This window comes from Emydura macquarii, unplaced genomic scaffold (genome assembly GCF_026122565.2).
Source record: "Emydura macquarii macquarii isolate MOO-44397 ecotype Brisbane River unplaced genomic scaffold, CSIRO-AGI_Emac_v2 contig_1043, whole genome shotgun sequence".
NCBI lineage: Eukaryota > Metazoa > Chordata > Testudines > Chelidae > Emydura > Emydura macquarii.
In genome coordinates this window covers 1,880,420-1,893,975 of record NW_027131180.1, presented here as the reverse complement: position 1 = coordinate 1,893,975, position 13,556 = coordinate 1,880,420, and positions in this window count along the sequence as shown.

Here is a 13,556-nt window from a genome sequence, read left to right as displayed (position 1 = left end):
AACCACAGAAAATCCCGTGTGTAGGGTTTGAAGGACTGATCACCTACCAGGGCCTGTGTTGGAGGTGGGGTGATCTTTGGTAAGTTTAATAGCATGTGGGTAGGTTCTTTTATTGTGTTTAATATGTTTTCTCTATAATGCTTTCTCCTTAAGAATAAATGTGTTTGCTTAGAAAGGGCTCCATGTTAACTTATAACTGCTGGCAACTACATTTTTCATAGCCTTTGAAGAATAAGAAGCAAAGAATAAGCAAAGCAAAGCCAGCCCGGTTAGCCAGTCTGGCTTGCTGGGAATAACAGTGTAGGCAGGGAACTACGCAGCCAAGTAAAACCCCAGTCAGGTGTGAGAGGGACACGGGTCGCCACCCAAGAGAGGTGATGGATGAGGAGCCAGAAGCCTAAAAGTGGCTGCCCTTGGTGAACCACGGAGGGGGAACACAGGTGCAGTTGCTCTGAACTGTGACAATCACTATTTTTGTATTGTTAAACTCAGTGGATAATGTCTCAGTACATATGGCTAAAACATGATTATCAAGTATCAAAATGTAAAGCATATGATTCAGTTAAATTTTGTAAGTTTTTGAATGAAAGCTCTTTGTATTTTTATTGTACGTTCTGTCAGAGGATCCCAAAGAATTTAAAAAATATTAATTTGTCTCACAACATCCTGTGAGATAGGGAATCAGAGTGCTATCCCCATTGTACAGATAGGGAAACTGTGGCACAGAGTTGAATGTTTTGCACACAAGACGTTTTGCATATGGAAAACTTGTGACTGAACAAGGACTTTCTGAACTCCCAAACCTATGCTTTTACCACAAATGAAGATGACTCTAATATGAAGACTCTATAAATCTATAAGCTACAGGAAAAACATGCTCTGAAAAGAGCTGGAAAAAGATTACAAAAATGTTTCCAAAAATATTTATTTGAATTTCAAAATACATTTTGCTTCAGCCAGTTTACTCTCTTTATGGGTTTGCTTTCTGTGAAGATTTGAGCAATTGAGTTTTACTGCAAAAAATATTCACAGAACGCTAATATAAAGATCACATATTTGTGGAAAGTGAATCTTTAACACACATAGGTAAGTATTGTCTTGGAAATCAGCATTGGGAAATAGAAGCAATATCATATTGCCTGTCTGACCTCACACAATTAAGCAATACAGCTTGAATTTCAACTATTCAAAATGTAGAATAAAGCATCCAAAATCGTATTTGTCAAATAAATTAGAATAGTGTATTTCAGGATTTTTTTTACCTGCTCACGAGTATTCCATGAGTAGAAAAATAGGCTGAATTTATGATGCTAGTTATTCAAAAATTATTCACACAGGTGTAGTTCTGATCCCCAGTCATTTCAAGATGGTTCTGTTTAAAAACTGCATATGTGCAGATTAGTACTGAGACAAGTTAAATTCACAATATATTAACTCTTCCCAAACATCCTTTTTCTTGTATGTATAAGAAGTATGAGGGGATTTTGTCTGCAACAGATAGTGTGGTTTCTAAGAAAGAGCAAGAAATTGTAGAGACAAAATCTGTAATTGCAGGGTAAATGTATTGACTTTAGAAATATAATTTTGAGGGCAATCTTGATGTAAGTTTGAGAAGCATCATGCATTACCAATAGTGAAGACAGTCAATCCATTTAATAGTTATATGGATATTCATTATATGGATACACATAATTAAATAATTAATATTTCCTTTTAAAGCTATTGAATTCTTAGAAAGATAGACTTAACCCCCCCCCAAGTTATATATTCTATGTTACAGGTAATATGTATATAAACTTGCAGATAATGCTAAGGGCAAGTACCATAAAAATCAAACTATAAAATAAGACATACTGTTATTGCAAGCTTTCAAAAAGTCAATGAAGTCAATGAGTGCTGAAGGTGCTCATAGTTAATTCAAGACTGGATATTTTTCTAGGAATTATTTTGTGGAAGTCCTATGGCCTATGTTATACAGGAGGTCAGACTAGATGATCATAATGGTCCCTTCTGGCCTTAGAATCTATCAGTCTATCAAGCTAATCTTCTCTGAAAACTGGGTTGTTATCCTTTAAGACTCACAATCAATCACAAGTAAAACTCACAGGACAATATGACAGGATTAGAAAAGATAGATTTAAAACATATAACTGTGAAATATGCCATATGAATACATTAATCTGTAAATGTATAGCTTTGATTTCTATGCTGAATTACTGTAACATGATTTATGTCTTTAAAAGCCAATTGTAAATTGCTGCTTCTGCAGAATGCAGCAATGTTCATGATTTCAACTCCTCTGTGAGCAGAAAGTAAAGCTCTCCCAGTTCCTGTTTCTTTAGAATAGATTGCGGCTTTTGTCAAGGTGTAGGGCTAGCTGCACCTCTGTGCCGTTTCTAGTCTGCGTGAATATACCCCCCGAGTCATCAGTTGTGTTTTTAGCTCTCCTGGAGTGGAATGCCAGAATTCTCCCATGCTTAGACTGAGTTCTGGATTTCAGTGTCTTGTGTGGCAAGTGAATTTATCAACTGGGTTTGGCATCTGCAGTTCTGCCCTTCAGGAATCTCAGACCAGTGATAAGACAGCCTTCCTTCAACCAAAGTATTGTTTATTCTAACAGTAGGAAAAAAGCATTTAAACAAAAGGATTTTAAAACAAGTAGTCTACATTCATGTCTATTGTACCTATAGGCTTACCATCCCCTGATGGTAACCTAGGCAGGCCTAACATTGCAAGATGCTCTAGCGTGTGTCTATGTCTCAGCCTGATTCTTCCAAACGATTCCCACCTATTTTGAAAGAGTGTTCCTTTTTAAACCCCACTTTAATTCCTGTGATCACTGTGTTCCCTGGTCTTTTCCTGTCTTGGCTTTGTCTCTTAACCCTCAGGTGTTTAGAGAGGGGATGGCTTATCTTGGTCCATTCTGTTACCACACAGCAGGAGGGATACGCTGTCTAAAGGAGATCTAGGGAAAATAAATCTGTAATTAAGTCAAAACAGGACCCCTACCTCAGGTTTGTAACCCTTTTCCTGTATCTGAATCACTAGGGTAGTTTTGGAATCACACAACAGACTCCTTTAAGGAGAAACAGGTAAGTATTTAATATGGGGCACAGATAAACACAAGATAAACAATACTCAAAGGCTGGAGAGGAGGCAGGTGTAAAACTCAGACCCCTTACCCATAAACATAAACTGTAGATACTAATCAAAAGGGGGTTCAGTACATCACCGGTTGGTCTTCTCTCAAATGAGTGCTGTTACCAAAGAGTCAGGTGTAGGATGGGTAGGAAGAAGAAACCAGGAAACACGATGTGAATACAGGATCAGGTAAATCAGGGATGTCAGGAACAAATCAGGAACCAATGGGATCTCGATCCAACGATCAGCTTCTTCAGGGCACCACTGCTGCTCTCTTCCTGTCTCAGGAGGCCACCTGCGCTCACGCTGTCACCAGAGCAAACAGCCCTGAGATGCCTTGGTTTCGCGTATATATGTCCTTCTCTTGGTAGGCAGATTCTGGATTTTCCTGCCTCTAATTTCCTGCCTTTAACTGAAAAGAGCGGGAAATGTCCATAAAGAAGGCATTTCAAAATGGAGGACTGCCCAGACAAAGATGGATTCCGAAACAAAATGCAGTCCACATACTTGAACCAAACTCACTCCTTACAGGCCCCTCTTTGGTACCCTGATGGAGAATAAATCCATCACGGTACCACACTTTGTACAGACACTCTCACTAGAGGGTGTTAAACTTGATCTTGGCCCATACCGTTAAGAAGACAATGTACATTGCTATTACTCCTGGACCATTAATATGACCACTGTCGGATGTGACATTAATTGTGGCATGTACCAACCTTGACCAAATTCCCACTAATGGTGATTCTTAACATCCCTTCCAATTCTTTTTAGCATACTCACCGCCTCATCAGTGGTATGTTTGACAGTGAGCAACATCTCCGCACCATTCTTCTCTATCTCTTTGAGATGCTCAAGCATTTCTGGGTGATGCAGTAACTGCTTCAATATGGTCAGGTTGATACCCAGATGCACTGGAAGGAGATGATGTGCTATACTTTTGCTTTACTACTTCCTGGTCGTCTAAGGGCAGCCTGAAATCTACATCACATCCTTTAATATGTGTCCCCTGGCATAGGCACAGATTAAGATAGGGATCATGATCAATCACATATGCCTCACTCATCCTGAATTGAGGACACCAGCTATAAATACATAAGCAAATTTCATTTCTAGTTACAATTGTCAAGACATTAAACCCTACTCTGGTTAATTGATAGTGGCATTCACCTCCTAATGCATTCAGGCATGCATCAGAATGTTCCACCAGTCCAGAGTCACAGGTATACACAAAGCTGTCTTCCTTCACACATGTTTCCAGAGTTATGTTTGCCATACACTTTTGTTTTTATGAACCCATTTAGGTAGTTCCATGGGTAACATTATAGATTTATTGACATTAATTTCAATAGGGACTAAGGGATAAATCCACTCTAGCTGGGCTTCCTTCACTGTGAGGACATGAACTATAACCTTCTTGCTCGTTCTGAGAAAGATAAAGTTCACCAACCTCCACCACTCTTGGTGGGCTTTCAATTATTTTCCTTACCTCTAAGGTAAGGATTCCGCTTAGCCCATCTCTAATGAGGTCTTTGAAGACCATTAGAATCCAGGTTGGTGCCTGGATGCAGGATAATGCTACAGACACATCGGCTTGTAAAGTGACTAGGCCTGGGCAAGTAAAACATAGTCTGCTTCCTGCATTTCCCATGCTTTAGGTAGAATAGCGGCTACATCAAATTGGGTTTTGGATAGTCTACTTAGGGCGGCACCAAATGTTATCAATAGCGAGGATAAATCACCTCCCAAATTTTGAAATTTGTTTCTCAACACTTCTTGGTTTGTCGCATTGATTTAGACCCATGCCGGGCCCTACACCACCCAGTACCTTAGATAGGTTGCTTCGTCTCCTTTTCCCAGTTTGCAGTTAAGAAAAGGTGATTTCATTTATCCAATTTTCCCATCCCTGTTGTAAAACCTCAATGTATTTTGAACAAACAGGAAATATTTGATAAATCTAACTTCAAGGATAATTCTATTCTTTTTATACCAAATTTTGGATCTACCAATACCTTCTTTCTCAAATCCTATTTCATGATTACAGGACCAAAGTAGTTTATCTTGGGAGGTGATAGCACAACTAATTCCTGGCTAACTCTCAATCCATAGTAGCCCAAAATCCACCATCTTCCAGGATCTTGTTGGGTTGTCTGTATACCAATGGTTTTTCTACACAACCTCTTAACTGTTACATGCTGATTACAAAACGTATTAGAATTTACTAATAAATAGGGTGTGTTCATATTTCCTTGCTTACACTCAGTATTCACAGTTTCTGTTTTGGAGGGTGTCATCACAGTTATTTTCACCATTTCACCATTCAACGACTGCCTGGAGGCCCATAATGATGATCATATTAGCAATTGAATCGACAGGAATGTGGGAAAGGATATCTGCCTGCAAGAAGGTACAAACTAGCTCTGCGGAATCCATGAGCATTTTGCAATGGTGGATAGATTCCTAAACTAAACTCCGATTTATATCCCAGATGCATCCTCTCCCGAAGGATAAACGGAAGGCTTGCTGTCTTTATTCAGAATATAAAGATCCACACTATCCGAATCTTTTTCATGGGAGATCACTCTTTCACTTCCGAGTACTTCCTCCCATATCAAGTAACAGGTACCTTGATAGGCATACGCGTGTATATCAATCCACCCTTCCTTGGAGGCAGTTACAACAACACTCATAATGCCTTTTCCACTTTCCCACTCCTTCACATATCCATTAACAGTTAGGCAGCAATAGTATTGATCCCTGCTCACATACATTGGAGTACATGTCTTAAACCACCAATTAACAATATAAACAATTTTCCCAACGTGGTGATTGGCAAGAAGAAAGAAGGATCCTTGTTGTTAAACAGAAAAAAATGCATAAAAGAATCATTTATAGTTTTTATTTCGGTTACAACCCCTTCCACTCATTCAACTGAGTGGTATGGAACCACTTCTTATGTCGCATCCCTCTTGTGTCCTTTAATTCAACTTCATACACAGTGGGGCTTGCTTTGATGGTCACAAAGATAGGGCACACCCACAGTGGACTGAGGGCATGCTTCTTTTTGGAGAAGGCATGGTACATAAGTTTATCTCCCACCTCCCATTCCTTTACTGGAAGCATGTCTCCGAGTCTTTTTATCCATGCCCTGTATATTTGCTCTAAACTGGGCGGCTACCTTTTTTTGGATTTCACTAATATTACTGAGCAAATTGGACATGAATTGATCAATCTTAACCTTCGGTTGGTACTCATCAGGGGGAACCCCCACCCACCCACCACAACTCTGGTATCTTCATAGGTTGGCCAGTCATGACCTTATGTGGTGTAAAATCATGTGCGGCTACTGTAGACCTTATGGCCATTAAAACTAAGGGCAGTTTTTGCTCCCAGTTTTTCCCTGAGGTAGATATTATCTTTTGTAAGGCTGTTTTGATTGTTCAGTTAGTCCTCTCAACAAGGCCAGAGGCCTGGGGATGTCCCGGGATATGAAATTTTTGGTGGATGTTCAGCAATTTGCAAAGATACTTCCCCGGTGAAATGGGGCCTCTAGTCTGAGTTCATTATATATGGAAAAGGTTTGCTTCATCAGTACACAGGCGGTGGTTAGTGGGTGCAGTTTCATGTGGGGTTGGCCTCCACCCACTAGGTGAAGAAATTGACCATCACCAAAATATACCTTTTGCCAGCTCCCGTTTGTGGCAAAGGCCCTATAAAGTCTATTTGGACCCTTCTCCAGGGTCCCACTATCTTTTGATGAAACATTAGGCCCTTCACGATTTGCCAGTCGGAGTTGTTCTCAGCATAATTCAAGCAGTTGTTAATGTACTGTTCCACTTCTCGAGCTGCACCAGGCCACCATCCCACTTGTGCTATTCTACCTATAGTTTTATCTTTACAAAAATGGCCTTGATTGTGGGCTAATTGGATTAATTCTTTCCTTATGCAGGTGGGTACAACTAGCACCGGTTCACAATTTTGCGTATTTTTTTTTTCAATGCTAGGATTAAACCGTCTTTATTTTGATAGATTTCATGTCCCTGGTATTCCTTTTTTCTCAGATGTTCTTGAACCTCAGCATCTGCTGACTGGAGTTCTATTATGTCTGTGGTCTGATTTGTAATGTCAGGAGGTTTTGGATTAAGAACACTTTCTCATTAGATTTAGCTCACAAAGTCTCTGGGCCCAAAGTTACAGCCTTCTTAGCCAGACCATCAATCTGGTTGTTTAATTTGGAGGCCTCTGGAACTTTTACAGTGAGCTTTCACCTTAAACAAGTGAGTTTCCCCCTGCCAATTTTTGGCAATAGTCCAGGTGTGGAGGAAGAATCAGGAATGAGCTATGGCCTTCCAATCCACTTTCTACACACACTGGCATCCAGCTTGTCAATGCCTGAACCACCCTCTCAGAGTCTGAACACATAAACAAGTTTTCCTTTGGACTTGCTGCATCTAAAACAGCCAAGATGGCTATGACCTCTGCTGCCTGAGCAGATGGAGGAGCTATGGTCCCCTGCAGCACTTTGTTGTTGCGAGCTCTTATTGCTGCATACCCCACGTGGGGCTTCCCCTCTATGTAAAAACAGTTGCCATCCACAGCCCAAATATCCATTTGACCTTGTTTGGCCTCCTTGAAGGTTTTCCCAATACTGGAAGGAGACTTGGACTTGCTATCTTGTCTGATGAAAGGAGTCATTCATGATTTTCACCCTGTTTGCAAGCAGTGAATCTACTTTCTACTTCACTTAATATTCTTTAGCTGTATGCCACAGGCCTTAGACCTGATCCAATGTCTTGAGATAGAATGGCACTGATACCATGTTGGGTGGTTCCTAGCTGAAGTACGAATGGCTTCCGTTCTCTAGGAAATGCCAGGGCTGGTGTGGCCAACAGAGTCTGCTTCAGCTTAGTAAAGGCTTTTGCATGTTCCTCCTTCCAGGCCCATTTTACCCCCTTTGCAGCAGCATGTACAAAGGCTTCACCAATTCAGCATAATTTTCAATAAAATCACACGAAAACCCAGTGAGGCCAAGAAATCATATCAATGTGCTCACATCTGGGGGAGCTGGGAGTTTCCCGATAAGGTCTATTCTTTGTTGGTCCGGCCTGTGACCATCTATGCCCACTTGCAGTCCCAGGTAAGTTACTTGCTGTGTAACTATTTGTGCTTTTGCAGGGTTGATTATAAACCCAGTCTCTTCCATTCGAGCGAGGACTTTCTTCAGCATCTGCAAATTCTCTTGTTTAGAGGTTGTCAATATGTGGATGTCATTGATGTATGAGGTGACTTGATGTTTCCTTGGAATAGCATCCCACATCCACATCACTGGCTGATGACAAAGTGATGGGGCGTTATGGAGGCTCTGGAGAAGTTGCGTGAATGTGTTCCGATGATTATTGTACTGAAGGCCAGTTTATACCAATGATCTTGGAACAAAGGAATTGAAAAGAAAGTGTTTGATAAATCTAGGACAATGAACCACTTGGCTCCTAACACAATTGCAGTCTTCACATCCTGGTATTTGGCAACTACAGGAGCCAACCTTGGGGTGACTCTGTTGAACTCCATGTAGTCAATTGCGAGCCTCCAGGTACTCCCATTGGCCTTTCTTACTGGCCATATTGGCGAGTTGCACCTACTATGAGTGGTTATTAGGATCCCTTGTTTCTCTAAAGCTTCAGTCGTTTCCCACAGACTATCTTCAGCCTGTGACAGATAACAATATTGCCGCTGTAGTCTTGGATCTGGTCTGAGGATTCAAACCTCCTGCTTAGTTCTTCCACACTGAAGCTTGTTGGAGGCGAAAGCTCCCTGATGTTGTCTGGTTATTTCTGCGACTTCTGGCTCCCATTCCGGTAGGTGGAGGGCCTGAGGTGCCTTCAATGATGCTACACGATAGGATGCTGGTTCAACATATCCTTCCTCATTTTCTAATATCCTAGATATTAGGACCCTATTGGGTAGATCCACTATGGCTTTCAGTTTTTTAAGGGCATCGATCCCCAAAATGCCGTCGCCATCTAATTTCTGTACACCAAAGGTATTTACAATTTTCCTGCATCCAACAGTACATTCAATTGGTGCAGTGAAAGGAAAATGCTATCACGTCCATTATAACCCTCTAAAGCCTGTACAGTTGCTATCGGCAAAACTATTGTTTTTGGGCTTGCATTTAAAAAAACAACAGACACCATTGCACCTGTATCGATTAAAAGATTCTGTTTAAAATCTCCGAACTCCCTGCTAAATATGGCGCCTACCACCGATCTCCCCCACAGGTCTTGAGTGACAGGTGCTATAATTTCAAGAAATTACAATTTTGTCACCCTCATTATAAACTCCCCTCCTTGCTCCCCATTACAGGGGCTGGCCTTTTCTTGTCTTCATATTTTGCAAGGAGTTCCAGGAGCTCCTCAGTTTCAACCCCATGAATGCCCTTTTATTTTCATATCGTAGCAATTTTCTCCAGATCATGTTGCGGAATTACCGTTTTTCCATCTTTTGTTGGTCCTCTCTTGTATGGTTTTCCCTCTGGTCTTGGGAATTTGTCCCTGAACTGACTACTTGTTTTTATATTGTCCCCTGCATCTTGAGGAATCTTTTCTTTGTTTTTCCCAGTTGAATCGTTAACCGCTGACACCTTTTTCCTTTGATTCTGGCTTGGGAAGGCCTGCCAATGTAATTCAAAGGCATCATGGACACGGTCCTCAATCTCTTGCAGAGGAGTATTCTGCGTGTTTACTGGAACCATTGCAACCTTTAGCGTTGGGGGCAAGCTTTGCACTAATGCTTCCCTAAATTCTGACGTTTCGTATATTATAGCTCCTGCCATTCTGAACCGGATTTGTTTTCTCTGAATATAGCACTCTGGTCTTTCACCATGTCGCTTTCTCTCTAGATAGAATTATCCAATTAAATTAGAGCTTTGGAATTAATTATCCAATTAATCCAATTAAATTAGAGCTTTGGAAATAAAACTTGAAAAGGCCTTTAAACATTTCCATCTTATCAGCCACCCCAGAAGTTTGGATATTACTAGTCAGTGCTCCAAAATCTTCACTGCCCATACACTCCAGGACGAGCACAGCTGCGTACTCTTTGCTTGTCACTGGCAGCCTGCTTACTCACCAATCCAATCGAGTACCGTCTCTCTCAATAAGGGGCCTAAGGTTTTCCTTACGGCATGGACCTGTTCAGGAATATATGTCTTGCTTTCGTGCTGGGTTTCTGAAGGCCTGGCAAGCCCATCATATTGTACCACAGTTGTGGTGACCGGGGTCATGCGTATACCTATGCTTTTCCCCTCCTGGGCACTTCCTAGCACCTTTTCCCTTGTACTCCCCAATGGTGGGGCTGATGGGATTAGAGGGGCCCTAGAATCAGAATCACTGATTCTTCTTTTCCGAGAATCTGAGCTCGATGCTCGATGATACCTCAGCCCTTACAGGGGCCGCCACACCCTGCACCTCTTTTAGCCTTTTCTTAAGGCTTTCTATTTTCTTTGTGCACTCAGTATGACACACTACCTCCCTGTGAGCTTCTCAGCAATGATACCAGCCTACGAATGGCTGCTTGTGAATCCTCTTGGCTAGAGGAAAGGGTTTAATTTCTTTATCCTTCCTTGCCCCCGTAACTGTCAGCTCTTGTAGCTGAAGCTCTAGACCATTTAAGTGGGTAGCTTGGCTCAAAGCTTGTGCAGAGAGCCATTCCTTTTTCTTATTTAACTCCCCCAGTTCTTTATCTTCATCCTCCAGAAACCTTTTACACTGAGCAGTTTCCCCACTCTGCTCTTCTATACACTTGTGTAACTCCTTAGTTACTATGACTAACCCATATAGAAGTGCTATCTTTTTTATTTTTTTAGAGGGCAGGGGGTTGGCCTCCATAAACTCTTTCCACCTTTCCTTTAAATCTTCATAGGTGGTTGGTCCCTTAAACAATCCCCTTTCCCAGAGGTTTTTATTTTTACTGAGCTCATTAACACATGATTCCAAACAATCTTTATTTAATGGCTCCATCCAGCCTTCAGATCTAAAAAGCTTGTTCCCATTCATCTCGAGGGGATCACACTCTTGCCTCAGCACTTTAAACTGAAGGTTCAGCACACAAGGCCAATAATCCTATGGTGGGGGTATCCCCACCCAACCCAGGTGTCTCCTGTCTCTGTGACAAGTGAGAACCAAGAGCACTATGCTTTGATTGGACTGTTGCCTTCTCAGCTCCAATCTCCAATCACAAACTTGGGACCCTAGCTCGACTGGCAACTTGTGAGCTCCAGTTATCGGCTCATCAGCTGCTGCAGTATAGGTTGGGAAAAGACCCCAACCAGTGCCCAATGTTGTTCCTGATTATCAAACCCCACAGTGAGTTAGCACTCAGCCTAACTTCACCACAGCATGATGTCACCATGCCTTGACAGCAGGACAGCTGCTTTATATACTGCACAGTAGGCAGTTTTAGGGGCGGCTGTAAATTTGTTATACAGACTAAGAGCGTGGTTCACGCACCCACAAGTCATTCCACACACAAGGTGGCTGACAGGTAGCACACGCAGCAACTTACTCCTGAGCGACACAAAAGGTCACAAATGGCTTATATAAGCTGTCCTGTTCCTCAGTCATTGGTCTGGATTGGCTCTAGCTGACTCCTACCCCCCAATCTGTGGATTGCTCTCAGCCTCTTTGAGCAAAACAATAACCAAATCTATGGCGGGGTCCTGCCGCGTTCGCCAATTGTTACCACACAGCAGGAGAGATACCCTATCAAAAGGGGATCTAGGGAAAAGAAATTGTGAATTAAGTCAAAACAAGACCCCTCCCTCAGGTTTGTACCCCTTTTCCTGTATCTGAATCACCAGGATAATTTTAGATAGTTTATGGGGCACAGACAAACCCAAGATAAACGATATGCAAAGGCTGGAGAGGAGGCAGGTGTAAAACCCAGAAGCCTTACCCATAAACATAAACTGTGGGTAGTAAACAAAAGGGGGTTCAGTACATCACTGCTGGTTTTCTCTCAAATGAGTGCTGTTACCGAACAATCAGGTGTAGGATTGGTAGGAAGAAGAAACCAGGAAACACGATGCGAATACGAGATCATGTAAGCCAGAGATGCCAGGAACAAATGGGATCTTGATCCAATGATCAGCTTCTTCAGGGCACCACTGCTGCTGTCTTCCTATCTCGGGAGACGACCCACACTCATGCTGTCACCAAATTGAACAGCCCTGAGGTGCCTCAGTTTCATATATATATGTCCTTCTGTTGCTAGATAGATTCTGGATTTTCCTGCCTCTGGTTTCCCACCTTTAGCTCAAAAGAGCAGGAAATGTCCATAAAGAAGATGTTTCAAAATGGAGGACAGTCCAAACAAAGATGGATTCCAAAACAAAATGGAGTCCACATATATGAACCAAACTTGCTCCTTACAATTCTTTTTTCCTTGCTGCTTCTTTTTTTCCTAACAGACATGTTTTAAGCTAAATCACTACACTCATATAGTACACATCCCAATAACCAGGCCAACTGACATTATTCATAAATTATCAGAGAGCATTTCCAATTCAATGACAACTTTAGAAGCCCCTGCTGTGTTACAGGTGGGTGAGTGGAGGGGTATACAGCACCTGTGGAATCTGGAGAAGCACATATATGTGTCATTATGCAGGAATACCTAAATCCATGTAAAACCATACTCAAGCTAGAAAGAATTATGGTAAAAGCATAATAGCACTAATAAAAAATAATTGGGCATGTAAATACAAAATAGAACATAATAAATGAATGAAGATAAAATCAAATTTGCTCAGTCTCAGTGTCATAACTAACTAGCTGCTAAATAACAAACAGATTTATCTTGAGATTAATTATCTACATCTCTGATTGTTACTCATTTCAGCTTTGATCTATTATTGAAATGCCTAGACTTATTATTCATATATTACCATAAATGCACATGAGACTTTTAAAAAATAAGGACCTGCCTTGATGTACTTTACTGTCTAAGGTCCTGATCCTATAGTGAGTTCTGCATGAGTGCTGAAATCTGCCCGATTTGACCTCATTACAGCTCATTACAGACCTCATGAGACCTAAGTTCAGATGAGAGCAACAGTAAGATATGACAAAACCGAGCTGGACTGGGCACAGAAATGTTCCAAGGATTAGGATAAAGACAATACACTCAGGAGGTCACTTGGGCAAGTAAGTGCATGAGCCTGGAGGGCTGCAAAGGGAGTTTTGGTGTTGTTTTGGGAGAATATTTTTAAGACTATAGTTCCCAAACATTTTTCGAAGAAGTAAGCTTTGAGAAATGACTTAACGGAGGGGAGGGCAGAGCAGAGCAGACTATTGCCCTGATTTATGAAACATTTTTAAACACATGAATAGTCCCATGGGAGTTAAAATTAAGTATAT